General features: G+C 45.6%; 1 long non-coding RNA gene across 2 annotated transcripts; it reads right to left on the reverse strand.

The window, feature by feature from the left end:
* Window positions 1-1,046: 1,046 nt before the first annotated feature.
* LOC123103530 (uncharacterized) lies at window positions 1,047-4,646 on the reverse strand. 2 transcript variants are annotated; one of them, XR_006449853.1, is made up of 4 exons: window positions 4,147-4,646; window positions 1,616-3,990; window positions 1,436-1,523; window positions 1,047-1,346 (listed from the first exon to the last, which is right to left on the reverse strand). It is a non-coding gene; the product is annotated as an uncharacterized lncRNA (long non-coding RNA). The 2 variants fall into 2 exon arrangements; XR_006449852.1 differs by having other exon boundaries at window positions 1,616-4,646.
* Window positions 4,647-6,728: the final 2,082 nt, after the last annotated feature.

Consider the following 6,728-nt stretch of genomic DNA (forward strand, 5'->3'; position numbering starts at 1 on the left):
CCCCTGGTCGGGGAAGGTCCTTTGGGACACCACCTCGTCATCACCCTTGGGCGAGACAGAGTGAGCAGGCGGCGGAGACATGCTAGCCATCTCCTTTGAGTCTAGCAACCCTCTGTCGAGGATCGCGGGGAGCCGTCGCGGGCCGGACTGTGATGGCATAATTTAAACATATTAATATTATAAAATGGAAAGGCCAGTTATTGGGAGGTGCATAGGGTTTTTGGTACTTACGAGGTAGCCCAAGGCTTGGTCCAGGGCATTCGCTCCGGACTGCTATCGACATCCCATGTGGAGTTATTCGCAAGGGAGCCCTTCCCCCTCTTGGGCGCCTTCGCCTCCGGATTTGTGGAGGCCTCCCTTTTCTTCCTTCCCCCCGCAGGGGGGAGCCGCCTTCTTCCTCCTCGCCGTCGTCTTCGGTGGCCGAAGAGTCAGTCTCGTCTTCCGACGACGTGTCTGAAGCACCCTTTCGGTGAAGGCCACTCCTGGTCCCTTTGGTCATCTTCTTGGCCTTCTTCTCCGGCACATCATAAGGCGCCGAAAATAGCATCTTCATGGGGTTTCTTCGTCTTCGGGTAGCGGGGCCACACAGTTAATCCGCCTCACTACATCGGTTCAGGCCTAAAAAATTGATAAGAGGGCTTAGACTCCTTCCTCAAAATACGCCAGTAAAGGTTATACCTTGAAAACATGAAAGAACTTACCAAATCACTACACCACAACACGGATGCAATGGCATGTAATCTGCCGGGAGAAGACCCATAAGAGGGCAGACAAACTGTCGGGACAGAGATTCTCCTGGCAGATAGAACTACCACAAGAACGACTGCCGGGAAATGGATCTCCCGGCAGTTATACTGCCAGGAAGCCTCGTTTTCCCGGCAGATAGAAGTATATGCCGGTAATGCAATTCCTGGCAGATAGTCTGCCCTTGTCTTTTACTTACCCGCCAATTTTCCTGATCCTGGTAGCATATATAATACTTTCGATTTCTATTCATACAGGAATTTGGTAGCATTTATATTTCTTTTGATTTCTGTTCATAGAGGAATTCACTCAAGATTCAATAGCAGATCTCAAACACGTAATGACAAACACTTTAGTATTTTGACATTTGTACATGCGTTCAGTAGCATCTAGCTACATTACTAAATAGAGTTTACATGCAAGACAATAAGACCTTTTGTTCAAACTAAGCTACACAAATGGTTTGAGCTGCGAATACAAGAAACGTCATGTAGTCTTCAAGTGCTATCATGTAGAAGAAACATCATGTAGACGTGAAGTGCTATCATGTAGAAGAAACATCGTGTAGATAGTGCAGAAGATCTTCCAACGATGATGCCAACCTGAACAGAGAAGATGGTAGAACTGCTATAAGCTAATAATCTTGGTAAATATCTATATTGTAGCACAAAAAATGGACATAGTCTCAGACATCAAACACTAATGGCTCGCCTCTTGAGGGGGGATTTTGCGTGCCAGAGGATATGGGCACATAGTTGATAGAAAAGTTTGACAGGAACCTGCATGAATAATCCATTAATCGTCATGTCCTAACATGTTCTCGGCTCTGCTACTAGCACTTGTACTGGCATAAATTTACTTGCAAACGTACCAGCTGAATTGCTCTGTTAAAGAAAAGCTTTGGATTAAATATAGCTTCTAAATATTAGCCACCAAAAGGTCGGCCAAACTTTGCTGAAGCCCTGCAAATGAGCATAAGATGTGCATATATGTAACCGCAGAGAAAATAGTTAGTTCAAGGTATTGGAAGGATATAAAAGACCTGCACCCAGCGACATAAACAAAGTTTTACACATCCAGTCTTCCTAATCAATTTAAGAATTCATCACAAATTTTAATGATCAAAATATTCAGACCAACGACAACAGGTTTTAACTAAAAAAGGTCATATAAAATCATGACAATTGTAAAAGAAAGGAGAAGGGAAATTACTTGTTGCTTCTTTTACATCTCCTTGCATAAAGCTAGGACTCTAGAATCAATTAATATGTCGAGAATCAATGAAATAAACTAAATAACCACCATAATTGCCATCTTGTACATGAGCTTGTTGTTTATACTTTGATATCTAGTTAAGCAAAGAACAGAAAACACTTGGACATAGTTTATTCACATAAGATTCAAAGATATGAAACCAGGCTGCCAAATAATCATGTTATTTACACAAGGTAGAAGCTCGTAAAGAAGACATTAATCAAGTAGTAGCATCAACCAGAATGAGCAGAATATCTACACATACGTTTTGACAAGTACAGAATGAGCAAGTATCTCAATTCTCCTCCATGCACAAGACTTTGAGTTGTAAATGAACTTGGTTCCTAAAGATTTGTCTAGAAATAACTAAAATATACATGAGATAGGATCAGATAAGTATTCCAAAGCAAGTAGTCATATCATGTTTTAAAACAGATGCGTAGCTGACAGAACACCAATTTCTGCTAGCATCATTTTCAACTTTCAGTGTGTATCTATAGCAAGGTTCCTGATGTGTACAAAATACAAAAAAGTGTAATGCCACTATGCTAGGTCAGCCACTTTTTACACATAAAAAAGTACTGGACTATGCATAGGAATACAAGAGAAGGCATCACCTATGCTCTTCATAAATGGTTATATGTCAGGAGACCAACGACTCTGTTTCAAGTACTGCCCAATAACAAAAGACTAATCTTCAGAATACACAGGGCATGTAAAAGCTCAGTTCCAGGACATGTAAAAGCTTCCAGTAGTTGTATGCATAAAAAGACTAATCAAATTCAGGGCATGTATACAGATGGCAAGCAAAATCTCAGTTCATATGTTTACTGCAGTTTCATTTGCATGAAGCATATAAGAAACGAAATGCTAAATAAGTTTCAATGTTCTGAAATAGCAGCAAACATGTATCCAAAAGTAAATATATAATCATAAGAGCATAAGCTTATGTGCTTGTATGGAGTAGTTGACACTGCTTGGAGAGGACAAAGAAGATGTACGCTGCTCACAAGACAAACAATCCAAAAAAATATTTCAGTGAAAGCATCAAATGAAAATTAGGGAACAGTTTGTAAGAATTACATATAGGAGAAAAGAGCATGGTACTCAGCTAGCCTCATGTCCTAATTCTTCCAATTTTTCTACTTAGGAGCATAGCTCCCAATTTCCATTACTGAAAACATCAGAGACTAAGCCACACACACCAGCACTACTACCAAACCTAGACGCACAACCTAAACAACAAGCATCCAAACGTTCTAATTATCAGCAACAAAACAGCAGTCTTATATTACTCGTGGCCCTGCATGACAAGGTACTGTACTGCTAGGGTTATATTACTTGTACATGGCACTGCCAGTAGACCCTTTTCCAAAATCTGAACCACATGCACATCTTAAGCTGTGTACCATCTCTATGAACATAGCTATGGATGTATTTGTTCTTAAGTGTTAAGCTAAATAAAAGAAGTTTTAACAATAGGGGATCTTGTAATTTAATAAGTCATGATGCCATGCTATTTCCAGTAGTGGTGACAGTACAAAACCAAATTGCTATCATTTTACTCTAGAAAAAATAAATTATCAAGCAAATGTTTTTCAATTCAATAATAAAGGTTGCAACACTTGAAGGGATTTCTACTATGATAGACAACTATTGATCATAAAATTCCAGAATCGGATGACTGGGAGCAGTGGCAAACTAGAAATAGAAAATTATAGAAGAAAATTCCAGATCAAACCCCATATATCTATATTCATAGAACTAACACATTCTTTTTTGCGGGGTCATAGAACTAACACATTCACTAGTTAAAATTGTTTAACTCTAGAAGTGGTACTCCACTTTCAGTCTACATTTGCACCAAAATATACAGAAAGAAGTTCTCTAGCTATATTTGCAGCACGGCCTTTAAACTTATCTTCCCAGAGCTTGCATGTAGTACTCCTACTGGGATTCACTGATTTAGTATGCAGTTGTAGCGACAATTTGCTGCAATGGAAGATCTCCTCACCATAAGAAAAACTTGGGGCTAGCCGTTATTTTCACAAATGTACTGTCATATAAACTCAAAACACTTTCTGAAGTTGTTCTAGTTACTGGTCAGAAGAAAAAGGGAACAAAAGTTTACAAAGAATGAAATCTCACCGGCCAAGTGCTCTCGGTGGGCAAGGAGGCGGCGCTGCACCTGGGGGAGGATGTACAGGAGGTGGAGCTTCTCGGGAGAGGGGCCCTGCTCAGGTGAGGGAAACATGAGGCAGCCCAACTTAGTGCTCGGGGAGGGATGCTCGTGGAGGAGGAGGCCCTGCTTGGGGGAGAAAGCTTGAGGAGGAGGAGGCCTGCTCGGCGGAGGAAACCTGCGGAGGAGGTGGCTGTTGTGGTGGGGATGGAGGGCGATCGGCGACTTTCCTCGGGAGGAAGCAGGCGCTAGGTGCAGCAGGGGATGGGGAGGAAGCGGCCAAGGGATTCGTCGGTGTAGGAGGGTGCTCGGCGACGACTAGGCGGTCGGCGGCGACTGTGCTCGGGGCGGAAGCCTACGCTGAGGTGGAGTGGCTGGTGGAGGTGGTGGCGGCGGCGTGGTCTGGTTGGACGCGGCGGCGTGGTCGGGTTGGAGGGTTAGGTTTTGCAAGATTTGGGGAAGAAATGGTCAGGGCGATGACTAAAAGAACCCTTTGGGCCAAATATTAGATCTCGCGCCCTTTCTCCCACGCGAGCGCGCTTAGGCCCATTAGTTTGATTACCCGGCAGATAACAGGCCGCAGTTTAGGTGGGCCGGCAGATAGGATGACCTGCCAAGTGGACCTCATTGCCGGCAGTTTGGGTGCCCTCGTTCGTTAACTTCTCCCGGCAGTTCCTCTGCCCGTAGTACTTCCACCGGCAGTTATCAATTCCTGGCAGTTTCTTTGCCCTTGGTCAGGTATTTCTCCCGGCAGTTAATTGCCCCTAATCAAGTGTTGTGGTGTAGCGAATTAGCCTGGCGCTTTAAGCTAAGCCCACGATCCTCGGTCGTAGGCGGTGGTGTCTCGCCGGCCTTGAAAAGCACTTTCCAGATATCTTCGTGCGTTGTGCCGAAGAGCTCTAGCAGCGTCTGGTGCTTGGCCGGATCGAATTCCCACAAATAGCAAGTCCGGCGTTGGCACGGAAGGATCCGGCGGATGAGCATAACCTGGATCACGTTGACAAGTTTGATCCTCTTGGCTATCATGTTTTGGACACACGTCTGGAGCCCAATCAGCTCGTTCAAAGAACCCCAGGTTAGGCCCTTCTCTTGCCAGGAGGTGAGCCGCATCGGAACTCCGGATCGGAATTCGGGGGCCGCCGCCCAGTTGGTCTCGCGCATCTCGGTGATGTAGAATCACCCCGATTGCCACCCCTTCATTGTCTCCACAAAGGAACCTTCGAGCTAGGTGACATTGGGCATCTTGCCCACCATGGCGCCTCCGCACTCTGCCTGTTGGCCGCTCACCATCTTTGGCTTCACATTGAAGGTCTTCAGCCATAGGCCGGAGTGAGGTGGGATGCAGAGAAAGGCCTCACACACGACTATAAATGCCGAGATGTTGAGGATAAAGTTGGGGGCTAGATCGTGAAAGTCTAGACCGTAGTAAAACATCAGTCCACGGACAAACGGGTGGAGAGGGAATCCCAGCCCGTGGACAAAATTCACGAGGAACACCACCTCTCATGAGGCTCGGGGTAGGGACAATTTGTCCCTTGGCCGTAAGTCGGTGAACGATATCCTTGGCCAGGTATCCGGCCTCTCGGAGCTCTTTGATATCTTTCTTCTTAACGGAGGAGGCCATCCACTTGCCTCCAGCTTCGGATCCGGACATGGTTGGAGTGCTTTCTCGGGCAGGGAAAGCTAGAGCTTGAGCGCTGGAGCTCAAGAATGGATGGGCAGATGAATGAGAAGGTGTGGGTGAATGAGGACGAATCCTTATCCCTTAATAAAGGCCGCGAATGTCAAACGCCTCCCCACTCGCCTTAAAACTCGCCTATTCCCAAGGGATGTGTAAACGACACGGTTGGGTTACCCATACCCGTATTGATGAGAATCCCACAATGAGGGGACACGATCTCTGCTTTGACAAGACGTGCCAATGGAAACTGTGTCTCGAAACATGGAGCTGCAGTCTGGTAACGGTTCGAAATCATGACCGAACAGGCGTGATGTCATCAGCGGATTGGATTCGTGAAATATTATATTCTCTCTACAGTTGTGTGTGGTATGTGTTACAAGTCCGGACACATTGGGATGTCCGAAGACTATTTTGGAGTTCGGAAGGAGGAACCCGCCTTCCAATGCCGAAGACAGATCTATGCGACGGATACCTTGTCATTGAAGCCAGGTTCAGGGGCTATTGAGGGAGTCCTGGACTAAGGGGTCCTCGGGCGTCCGACCTGTTAGCCATGGGCCGGACTGATGGGCTGTGAAGACACGAAGACCAAAGACTGCACCCGTGTCCGGATGGGACTCTCCTTGGCGTGGAAGGCAAGCTTGGCGACCGAATATGTAGATTCCTTTCTTTGTAACTGACCTTGTGTAACCCTAGATCCTCTCGGTGTCTATATAAACCGGAGGACTTCGTCCGGAGGGGGAGAGATCCTCATTACCATAGTCATACAGGCTAGACTTCTAGGGTTTAGCCATTACAATCTCGTGGTTGATCAACTCTTGTAATACTCATATCCATCAAGATCAATCAAGCAGGAAGTAGGGTATTACCTCC

The sequence above is a fragment of the Triticum aestivum genome, chromosome 5A, assembly GCF_018294505.1.
Source record: "Triticum aestivum cultivar Chinese Spring chromosome 5A, IWGSC CS RefSeq v2.1, whole genome shotgun sequence".
Taxonomy (NCBI): Eukaryota; Viridiplantae; Streptophyta; class Magnoliopsida; order Poales; family Poaceae; genus Triticum; species Triticum aestivum.